Source organism: Trichosurus vulpecula, chromosome 7 (assembly GCF_011100635.1).
Source record: "Trichosurus vulpecula isolate mTriVul1 chromosome 7, mTriVul1.pri, whole genome shotgun sequence".
Taxonomy (NCBI): Eukaryota; Metazoa; Chordata; class Mammalia; order Diprotodontia; family Phalangeridae; genus Trichosurus; species Trichosurus vulpecula.
Genome location: NC_050579.1, coordinates 30,634,395 through 30,646,539, shown reverse-complemented (window position 1 = coordinate 30,646,539; position 12,145 = coordinate 30,634,395).

Sequence of the window (12,145 nt, the reverse complement as noted above, 5' to 3'; positions counted from 1 at the left end):
TAGTTTTGTTGGACTTTTTATTCTCTCTCTCTCTCTCTCTCTCTCTCTCTCTCTCTCTCTCTCTCTCTCTCTCTCTCTCTTCCCTCCAGCCCCCCTCATTTTATAAGGGTAAGGGAAGAAGGAGAGATACTTTGGGGAATGTTGGTGATATATAAGCAAAATACACCAATACTTTTTTTTATTTAGAAATAGAAAATGACAACGATGAGACTACATACCAAAGGTTCTGGGATGCAGCTAAAATAATCCTTTGAGGAAAAACTCTCTCTCTAAAAAGTTTCATGAACAAAATAGCCAAAGAGAGAGTTAAGGAGTGAAATCTGGAATTTTAAAAATTAGATGAACAAATAAATCCAAAATAAGTAAAAGTGAGATGGCATAGTGGATAGGGCCGGAGTCAGGAAGATATAGTTCAAATCAGGCCTTAAATATCTACTAGCTGCAGGACCCTGGGCAAGTCACTGAACTCTGTTTGCCTCAGTTTCCTCATTTGTCAAATGAGCTACAGGAGGAAAAGGAAAACCACTTCAGTATCTTTGCCGAGAATACCCCAAATGGGATTACCAAGAGTCAGATATGACTTATAACTGAACAACAACAAAATAAAAGAGGAAATATTGAAAATTAGAAGAAAAATAGATAAAACAGAAAATAAAGGCTATTTAAAAAACCAAAATAATTTTTTTAAAAAATCAATGAATCTTTTGCTAATATTGATTAAAAAGATGGCGGAGAAAAATCTGATCTCCAAAGATGATGCTTCTCTTGGTGAAAGACACAGAAAAGGACTGAAATCATAGAACAGTTGGCAGGGACCCTGGGGAGATTATCTAGTTTAATTGTTTCATTTTAAAGAGTAGAAAATGGAGGCTTCGGCAGGCTAAGAGCCTTGAATGGGATTACGCTCTGAGCTCATGGGAGAGCTGCTTCTGACAGGGATGGTACCATAGTGGCATCTCACCCAGACCAAGGGAAAGACAGTCCTAGTCTGAGAGGAAGAGGAGGTCAGAAATTGGGTGGAGCTCAGAGAGGAGGGTGCTTTAAACTGGATGGCCTCTTGTCTCTTCCAGCTCTGATCCTATGAGCCTGTGACTTTCCCTGACAAAAGCCGGGAGCTATGGAGGGACTCAAATCCCCTCTCTAATCACCTCTCCCCTTCTCCCTTCTTCACAGGCCTCACTCAAGTGAGGAGGTGGCCATGGTTGTTTGCCTGCTGGAGCAAACTGATGTCTGGAAGCTCATCATTTCACTCCCAGCTCTGAACCTTCACCACTGCTGTGCTGCCTCTCTATCCTCTCTTCTCCCTGCCTCAAGCAATCTTAGCCCTCCCTCAATCAGTACTTTGAGTGTCACCTCCTCTGGGAAGCCTTTCCAGACCACCCTAGCCTATAGCTGGGACACCTTGCTCCTTGGGACTTCTGGAGCATCCACTGTCTTTAACTGACCCTTGGCTTTAGCATAGATTCCTTTGGGCGGTTACTTAGCCATTCTGGGCTCTTGTGTCTTTATCTTCCTAGGTAAACTGGAAGCTCCTGGAGGGTAGGAATCAACCTACTTTTTATTGCATCCTCCCAACCCCCTTTGGTGCTTAGCACAGTGCTGAACAGGGCTCATTTCTTCAATAAAGACCCGTTGAATTAAGAAGTGTATGAATTTTCTCTTTTGTCAGTAAAGACATAAATTCCCCTTCTCCATAAGAACCTGGGATCTGTCCATCATCGTAGAATATAGAGACATGGGGGAGGCAGGATGGTACATGGGAGAGAACCCTGTCTCAGGAGTCAGAGGACCTGGGTTCAAGTTTGACTCTTAGCAGCTATGTGACCTTGGGCAAATCACTTAATCCCTCTGCCCCCCACTGCCATGAGCCTCAGCATCCTCATCTGCAAAATGAAGAGCTTGAGTTAGGTGGCCTCTGAGATTCCTTTCAGCTCCACAGCTTTTGGATGTCCTTGCCATTCAAAGCAGCCTTGCTGATTCTTCTCTGGATGCCAAGGAAGCCAACATAATTATGGGTAATGATTGTATCAATGACTTGCTGCTTGACCCACTCATTCTTTAGGATTAGATTATTTCTGTTCCAATTAATTTTTAGCCCATCTTTCCATGGCCCTTTCCATGGCCCTCAAGACCACGTGCACATACACCATGTACCAGGGCACAGAGAAATGGTGAATGAATGTTAAAAAAACCCCAAAACAAAACCAAACCCAGAAGTACTAAATATCTCTTTGACAGACCATAGCACAACAAAATATAGAGAACAAAAGGAAAAAAGACTTAACAATGACATTCTGAATAATGGATAGGTCAAGGATAAATCCAGGTAATGGTTAATAATGTTGCCTCTTGATCTGAAAAGGTCGAATTCAATATTTCTGCCTTTTTGCATTTGATTGTGAAGTTTTTATGCTGTAATTCATGTTCAATTTTTGTGTAGGTGCTATGTACCACTGAGAAAAAAGTGTATTCATTTCTATCCCCATTCAGTGTTCTCCAGAGGTCTATCATATCTCACTTTTCTAAAATTTATTTACCTCCTTAATTTCTCTCTTTTTTGTGGTTAGATTTATTTAGTTCTGAGTGGGGAGTGGGGTTCAGGTGCTCCACTGGTATAGTTTTGCTATTTCTTCCTGTAACTCACTTAACTTCTCTGAGAATTTGGATGCTATACCACTTGGCGTGTATATTTTTAGTATAGATATTATTTCATTGCCTATGGTACATTTTAGCGAGATGTGGTTTCCTTTTTTATCTTGTTTACTTAGACCTATTTTTGCTTTTGCTTTGTCTGAGATCAGGAGTGCTACCCCAGCTTTATTTTGCTTCATCTGAAGCATAATATATTCTGCTCCAACCTTTTACCTTTACTCTGTGTGTATCTCTCTGCTTCAAATGTGTTTCTTGTAAACAACATATTGTAGGATTCTGTTGTTTAACCCACTTTGCTATCTACTTCTGTTTTATGGAGAGTTCATACCATTCACATTCACAGTTATGATTACTGTGTATTTCCCTTCATCCTATTTTTGCCATTGTTTATACTTTTCTCTCTCCTTTTACTCAAAGCCACGTGCCCCCCCCCCCCCTTATCTTTCCCCTTTTCACTCCTATTTCCCTGCAGGGTAAGGTAAATTTCTAAACCCAACTGAGTGTGTATGTTATTCCCTCTTTGAGCCAAGTCTGATGAGTCAGGTTCAAACAACGCTTACTCCCTCCCTTCATTCCCTCAATTGTAATAGGTCTTTTGTGCTTCTTCATGTGATGTAGTTTACCCTATTCTACCTCTTTCTTTCCTCTTCTCCCAGTGCAATCCTTTTCTTTCACCCTCTTGAATTTTTTATATAATCACATCAAAATCGACTTATATTCATACCCTCTACCTATGTATACTCCTTTTAACTGCCCTAATAGAGATATAGTTCCCATGATGGGAAAACAGTTTAAATATTATTGAATAGCATATTTTTTTTCCTTTCCTGTTTACTTTTTATGCTTCTTTTTAGTCTTGAATTTGAAGATCTAATTTTCTGTCTAGCTCTGGTCTGTTCATCAGAGTAGTTGATTCTTGGTTGTAATCCAAGCTCCTTTGCCTTCCAGAATGTCATATACCAAGCCCCCCGATCCTTTAATGTAAAAGCTAAGTCCTGTGTAATCCTAACTGTGGCTTCTTGATATTTGAATTGTTTCTTTCTAGCTGCTTGCAGTACTTTTTCCTTCACCTGATAATTCTGGAATTTGACTGTAATATTCCATGAAGTTTTCATTTTGAGATCTCTTTTAGAAGGTGATCAGTGGATTCCTTCAATACTATTTTACCCTCTGGTTCTAGGATATCAGGGAAGTTTTCCTTGATAATTTCTTGAAAGATGCTGTCCAGGCTCTTTTTTTGGTCATGGCCTTCACATAGTCCAATAATTCTTCAGTTATCTCTCCTGGATCTACTTTCCAGGTCAGTTGTTTTTCCAATGAGATATTTTATATTTTCTTCTATCTTTTATTCTTTTGATTTTGCTTAACTCATTCTTGATGTCTCATAGAATCTTTAGCTTCCACTTGCCCAATTCTAATTTTTAAGGAATTATTTTCTTCAGTTAGCTTTTGTACCTCCTTTTCCATGTGACCAATTCTATTTTTAAAGGAGTTATTTGCTTCAGTAAATTTTTGTGCCTCTTTTTCCAAGCTGTTGACTCTTTTTTAAAAAAAATAATTCTCCTTTATAACTCTCATTTCTTTTCCCAATTTTTCTTCTTCCTCTCTTACTTGATTTTAAAGACCTTTTTTGAGCTCTTTCAAGAAGACTTTTTGGGCTTGGGACCAGTTCATATTCCCCTTTGATGTTTTACATATAGGCATTTGACATTGTTCTCTTCTGAGTTTGTGTTTTGATGTTCCCTGTTACCATAATAGCTTTCTATGGCCAGGACTCTCTTCTGTTTCATACTCATTTTCAGCCTATTTTGTGACTTTTAAAATTGAGCTGTGCTCTTGGAGCACAGGGGACACTATCCCAAGCTTCTTATGCTGGGGGCCTGGGATCTGGTCACTGGCTTTCCATGCCAGGGCCTCAGTTGCTGGTAGCTTGCCTGCTGCACTGGGGTGGCCTGGCCTAATCACACCTGCTGAGGTTCCAGGGCTGGCAATCTACATTCTGCATTGAGGCTGGAGGCTTCACTGCTGGCCTGCTGAGCCACTAGTCTACTGAGCCAAGACCAAGGGGCCTCAGTTATTGATTTGTGCTGTGGCTGAAAGCTTCCTTCTGGCTTGCCTAGACACTGTGCTGGGCTGTGCTCTCCTTTTGCCCAAATGAGACAGAGCTTTCCTGAAGTCCTTCTAAGTTATCTTAAACTGGAAAATAATTTCACTCCATCTTTCTGTGGGTTCTGTTGCTCCCAAATATGGTCAGAGGCTGCTTCATTTAACATCGTTTCTGGGGGAAACTGGGGAGAGCTCAGGAAACTTCCTGCCTTGCCTATCCTCAAGAAGCTTCTGTCCTACTGGGTGACCTGAAGGGCTGCTTGGCCTCCGAGGCCAGAACTAGATAGACATTATAAAGGGGCAACTTTGGGCTAGAAGGGAAAGGCTTGCCTACCAGGCATACGTTGCTGCCTTGGGAGCTAATAGGCTCTTTTTCCACCATCCCTAGAGGGCTTTGATCAGAGGCTGGATGACCACATGTGGATGAGTGTGTGTGTGTGTGTGTGTGTGTGTGTGTGTATGTGTGTGTGTGTGTAAGGGAGTCTTGTTAGAGGCACAGGACTAGATGACTTCTAAAGTCCATTCTATCTCAGGGATATTTGGGACTTTCCCTACAAGAGCTTACATTTTGGCTAAAACTGGAAGACTCAGCTTCTGATTAGTCACTCCTTTTGGGCTGAGTGAAAATGGCATGGGGGTATCCTCTGCTTTATTTACCTATAGTTGGTTATGTCAGAGGTCAAGGTCACATGGGGACAAAAGAGCTCCCTCTGTTCCCTCCTGTGCTCTAGAGGTCACTGGGGGAGCAATGGGGGAGTAGCTGGAGGGCATGGATGGCTCATTGCTGCTGAAGAAATAACTCAAGAATCATGTGAGCCTAGATGAAGGGTAAAGAGACTCAGTTACCTTGTATATATTTTGTATTTAATTTTCTATGAGCCTATTTGCTGTTTATCCTCAATAAGAATGCAAGCTTCTTGTGGGCAGGGGCTGTTTTGCTTTTGCTTTTATCTCCTTATTACAGTGCCTAGACAACAGTATGAACTTAATAAATACTTACCGTTACAGTAGTATTATAGTGTAACCATCTAGGTACATGCCTTGCCTATCAGAGTATAAACTCCATGAGGGCAGAGATTATCTGATCTAAGTTTTCTGTCTTCCCTAGTGCCTAGAACAGTGTTATAATGATGGTGATGAAGATGATTCTGATGGTAATAATGAAAGTGACAGCATTTTAAACCTTGTGAAACATTTTATGGACATTATCTCATTTAAACTTCACAAGAACTTAGCGAGAGAGGTTTGTTATCCCCATTTTATTTAATTTATTTTTATTTTTTATTATCCCCATTTTGGATATGAAAAAACTGAAGCTCAGAGATGCGAATTGATTTATTCATGATTATTAAGTATCAGAGTCAGGATTTGAAACCAGATCTTTCACCCTAAGAAGCAACATAGGAGAGTGGAAAAAGAGATAGATTTGGAGTCAGAGGACCTAGGTTCAAATCTTGACTCTGTCACATATTTACACATACAGCCTTGGACAAGATACTTTACTTTTCTGGTCCCATAAAATGAGGATGATGGACTAACGATCCCTCAGGTTCCTCCTGGCTCTAAATTTGTCATTTCATAATTCTAAGCCCTGTTCTCTTTCCACAATATTCTGGCCATTTCCTGGGGAGGGAAATCCAGGAAGCCTGTGGGGAGCCAGGAGCAGAGGAATCTGTCAGAGAGAACCCGTGGATGTGCCACAGGTGTGGGAGCATCCTGATTGGTGGGCATTCAGTGCCGTTGGGTCCAGGTGTCTCCCTGTTTCTCTGTGTCTATTAATTCCTGACAGATGTGTCAGGAGGGGGCTGAACGGAAGCCCAGAACTATGTGTGATTTCTAAAAGACATCTGAGTATTGCCGATTGGAAAAAGAGTTTCTTTTTTTCTGGGCACAATTTACATAGCCTAAGCTCACATTGTTTTTGACTATCCCATCTGTAGCCAGAATGGACTTTGTTTTCTTTGAATGACTCAGCTTGCCTCGTTGAGCTTCCCTGGATGCTGGGGCTTGCTCTTCTGGGGCAGGACCAGAGCTTCCTGTGTGATGAGTCGTGGTGCTGGCTGAGGGGAGGTGCGTTAACATGGTCTACGCTGGGGGAGGGGCCAAGTCAAGAACCAATCGGCCCTGGTCGTTCAGGCGGCGCTTGATGATGTCAAAAACTCTATAAGAGGGGAGAGGACAGCTTGAAGATCCTCCTTTCCTTTTCCAGTTGGAGCCGGAGACGCCTACAGCCGAAGCTGAGCTGCCGGTAGCAGAGCTGACTGCAGGCTAGTGGGTAATCTTCTTACCGTAGAGGGGAAGCATGTATATGATTTTGCCTTATACCATCTCGCTTCTCTGTGGCCTCCTGGTTACCCTTGTGAGGCGGACTTATTGGGCCTGGAAGCTTTTGATGAAAATATCAAAATGGGGACACTGGTTTGTGGGATTGTTACTGTGGAGTGTAAATACATGCTTTAGTTCTCCTGCCTTCTGCCTAGAGAATTCCTTATATCCTGCGGTTCTGGACCTTTTAGGCACATATGAGATTCTCTTTGAAATCATAAATTCTGCCTTCCTAATATACCATCATTCTGTTGGCTTGTTTTGAGCTTGCAAACCACTAAAGCTCCAAAGTTTGTTTTTTGGTTGTTGTAGTAGTTGTTTAGGTGACAAATTATTTTCATCCAAATGATACATAAAAATGCATTCATTGGTGCCCTTTTTCTTTATAGCATGATCATTCTTATTTTTAAAAAGCAACAGCAATAACAACAAAAATTGAACGCTCACCATTAACAAAAATGGTGAAGGAAAAATGACTCCTGCAGTCGTATCTAACAATTTATATATAACATTCCATCAAAGCAGTACCCCACTTCTCTGTACAAAGAGGCATTTGTAACAACAATGCTACTTGCTGCTACTGTGGCTGTGTAAGGCCAATAACACCAGCACACAGGAAGGCTGCTAGCACAGGTTCTTTGATCTGCTTTTCTAAGGAAAGCAACTTTAAGGGGTTTGTAATCTCACTTTAATTAAACATACATATATCATTCACTTAGCTCAGGGGAAAAAGTCAGCTCCCTGAACTTCAGAGAAAACACAAACAGAAATTACAAGCAGAAATTATATAAACAGAGCAAAATAATACAAATCAGTAGACAGGCCTCTAGCCATCTGACCAAGAAATTACATACATAATTACCAGAGAAAGAAGCACCAAATCTGGGTTTTTCAAAGGCTACCCAGAGTCTTGTCTGGTCAAATCACACAACACTCTTCCAGTGAGTGAGCCCCAAGCAAAATGCTAACCTCAGAGTATATATACTTCTTCAGGGTCAGAGGGCATCACAACCATGTGACTCAAACCCATGTGATCTAAGCCTTCCAGTGACTTAAGCAGGTGTTCAAAGACTCTTGATTCAATCAAAGACTCTTGATTGAAACAAAGGCAAGACTCAAAGGCACTTGATTACCTTAGTGCTGAAAAGTACTCTAAAACAAAAGACAACAAAAAGTGCTACTTTACCTGCCATTACAGCATATTTCATTACCTATTATTTTTTTGGTTGTTGTTGTTCTACAAATGGTGGTCTAATCACATCTTCCCCAGTCAGAACCCATGCAGTTGATTTCTTTGTCCCTACTGCAGAACTTTGCATTTGTGCCTTTTATTTTTCCATCTACTCAGAAAAGAAAATGGTGTGAATTCAGGCAGAGAGGCAGAAACATCTCAGACATTTATGGGGAAATGGTGAAGAGTCTAGCTCAGCTAGATGATAGCCACATAGGCTGGACTTGTAGAGAGTAACAGTGTGGGATGAGGATAGAAAGGTTGGGGGTAACCAGTGGGAAATTCAAATACTGATTTGGTATTTTATATTCTATTCTGTAAGTCTATTCTGTATTCGATATAAAATCCCAAGCCTTTTCTTTGTCTCTAAGTGAAGAAGCTCAGTCTTTCTCTCTCAGATGCCAAAAGTTTAGTTTTCCAATTGATCACTTTTAATGAAAGACAAACTCTGAGCCAAGTTTAGAGGTTCGATACTCTCATGAAATATTTTAATTCTAAGGGAATTGTTGTCTAAGCATCACTTGCAAATCATTTTGTGCTAAGGAAAGTTAATCCCCCTCTTAATTTTAGCTCCTGAGAAACTCTATGACATTCATGCGTTATCCTTGAGAGCTGAAAAGTTGACCTTGTCCCATCTTAGCCTCATCCTTGCCAATTAAAGGTGCTCTTATCTCATTCCCAGACTCCTCTGTCTGCTATCCCTGATTTTCTACCAATGACTTAGTCCCATAAATCTATAAACTTTCCTCTAATATAGAGAGGGATAGTCCAGATTCCATGTGTGTATGTATGCATGTTTCGCTCAATCTAACTAATCATGATCCCTTACCCCTATGATGTTGCCAACCCCATAAGCAAATGGCATGATTTCCTAGCCTGCTCTGTTCTTTTCTTTGTCCTATGCTTATAAAAAAGGAACTGTACCTTCAATTCTTTGAATTTTGGATAATGGAGGCAGTCATTAGGCCTATTCTGTTTGTTGGTAGGTTTGTGTGCTGCTAATAAAATGTTACCTTGTTTGGAGAGAATTTGCCTTGGTCTATCTTTGTTGAAATTTACTTATGACACCAGAGTGTAGAGGGCCCTGAATGCAGGACTAAGCAGTTTGAACATTACTCAGTAGGAAATTAGACACTATCAAAGGGTTTTAGAGAGCAAGGAAGCGCTTTGGAATCCCAGATTTTTTTTGAGGTAATTGGAGTTAAGGGAACTGTCCAGGGTCACACAGCTAATAAGTGTCTGAGGCCAGATTTGAACTTAGGTCCTCCTGACTCCAGAGCCAGTACTATATATACTATACCACCTAGCTGCCTCTGGGATCCCAGAATTTCAGAGCTGGTCCCTACCTCAGAGGCCTACCCCTTATCTATACTAGGATTATCTCTACAATCTATCTCACAGGTGGTCATCCAGCCTCTTGTTGAAATCTTGCACTGATGGGGAAACCCACAGAGGCAGTCCTTCATGTGCCTTCCAAGGCCAAGGGTAAACCTAACTTCTTTTCTATAACCTCAGATGATTGTTCTAATCCATATCAAGGTCTTTCTGGTATCTGTTCTGTTATCCAAAATTTTAACCATCACTCCAAGGCTTCCAAGCTTTCATAAATTTGAAAAGCATGTCATTTACAACTTCCTACAAGTCACTGGTAAAATGGAAGACAGGCAAGGATTGTGACTACACAGTTATCTGGGAGTTCCCTTCAATCTTCTAATGAGTGACTCTAAGGCAAGGCGGAAAACGTGGAAATAGTCAGTGCTGGAGAGGCTGTGGGAAAACAGGCACACCAATATCCTGGTGGATCAGTACAGCCACTCTGAAATGCAGTTTGGAATCATACAAGAAAAATCACTACCCCTTGATCCAGAGATTTTGAACCCAGGCATATGGCTCGTGGAAGGAAAAGATGAAAAAAAGAAACAGGTCCTAAGCACATCAAAATATTTGTAACAGCACTTTTCGTGGAAGCCCCACACTGGAAACAAAGCTGCCCATTGGTTAAGGAATGAGTGAACAAATTATGGTGTGTGAGTATTGCAAGAAATAATTCATTTGGATCCCTACTCTATTCCAATCAGTTCAGTATATTATGTAAATCATATAGGGATAGATAGGTTCTTACAGTGGGTCTCAAAGTTTAATGTAATGTTCACTACTTGTTTACCAAGTTATCAGGCTCACTTGCACAACCACAAGAATGCTGGCAAAGATATCTCCATTCTGTTTTGTTCAAATTCCATGTCCAAACCCCAATTTATTTTTGTACCTCGACCTCCCTTTCTTTTCCAACATGAGCAAGTGACCACCCTATGACCACTTAGTCAATGGAGATGCCTAACCTGTGACCCCTCTTATATGTCATTTTTGACCTTCAAGAGCATGGTTTATCCACCAACAAGATTCTGTATTTCACCGTGCCTCTTTTGCATATTTGGAAACCCTATAAAAATAAGATCCTGGAAGAAGGGGACATCTCAGATCATGAGGAAGGTCTGAGGTCCACTTCTTTAGTGGGAACCATAGACCCTTTATTAAAGTGCCATTGGCTCATAGTTCTGCCTCAGTCATTCTAGGTTGGATACTTTTAATCCCCGCAGTGTAATGAATTTTGTTGTACTACAAGAAAAAAATGAATATGGGAAACTTAGGAGACTTTAACAAATTGATCCAATTAACCAAAGCAGAACCAAAGGTTTATTGATGTCTTTTGATTTTTAGGCTACAGTTATTTCCCAGTATATGTTCTCTGCCACTTCTTCTTCCCCCCTGCTCCCCACCCCCACCCCCTACCACTCAAACCTAGCTTTCCATTGGTACTATGAGTTATATGGACTGTATCAACCTAGGGAGAAGGTGGAAGCTCATAGAAAGAAGAACTGATGTCCTCCAGAAAAGGAGGTCTGTTTTCCTGATTGTCAAGGGCACACAGGCATAAGCCCTTTCTGTCTTTTTAAACTAAACTAGATACAATCTATTCTATATCTGATATCTGGTGATATTTTATATCTGATATCTATATCTGATATCTGATATCTTTTTAAACTAATACAATCTATTCTATATCTGATCTCCCTGAATGCTTGCAGGGAATCCATTTTGAGAAGGTCACAACCAAAATTCTGGTGTTTCTAGGTGGAACTCTTGGATTTTGGCAAAATCATATAGAATTAGTGAGAGATAATCCCAAAGTAAACCTGGTCTCTCGTGTCTGGAACTGGAGATCCAATCAACACATAAGTTCTAAAAAAGGAAGAGATATTTAGGTCATGGAAAAGACTATTATCTGGGATCTTCAAGGCATAAAACAGGGTCTATCCTAACCTTGAAAGACTCCCCAAACACAAATGTACCCTCATGAGTTAGCCTCATGGTGGCTAGGGATTATGATGCTTTGAGAGGTAATATGATTTGAATTTTATGCCCTTATGATTTGCATGGTCCTGATTTCATGTAATGTATTTGAAAAAAGAAAAGTCACTGCTCTGATAATTTGAATCTTGAAAAACTGGAAATTCTCCCCACCAGGCTGAATCAATGAGAGGTTGGTCCCACACCATGAGCAAAGAAGAGTTCCCTTTTCAAACCCAGCATCTTAGCCCTGCCCGTCCCTTTAAAGACACATGACCACATTTCAGAATAAAGCAGAGGAAACAGCTCAAAAGCTAATTCTCAAAGCCAAGACTTGTTAGAAAGTGTAGGGCTATTGATTAAACTTCACCTTCTCATTTAAACATCAATTTTGTTCTGTCACACCAATGTTTTGGGCTCGGAGCCAAGTTGGGATGTGGAAAGAGGGAAGAAAAAACTTTAAATAGAAAGGGGTGAGAGATA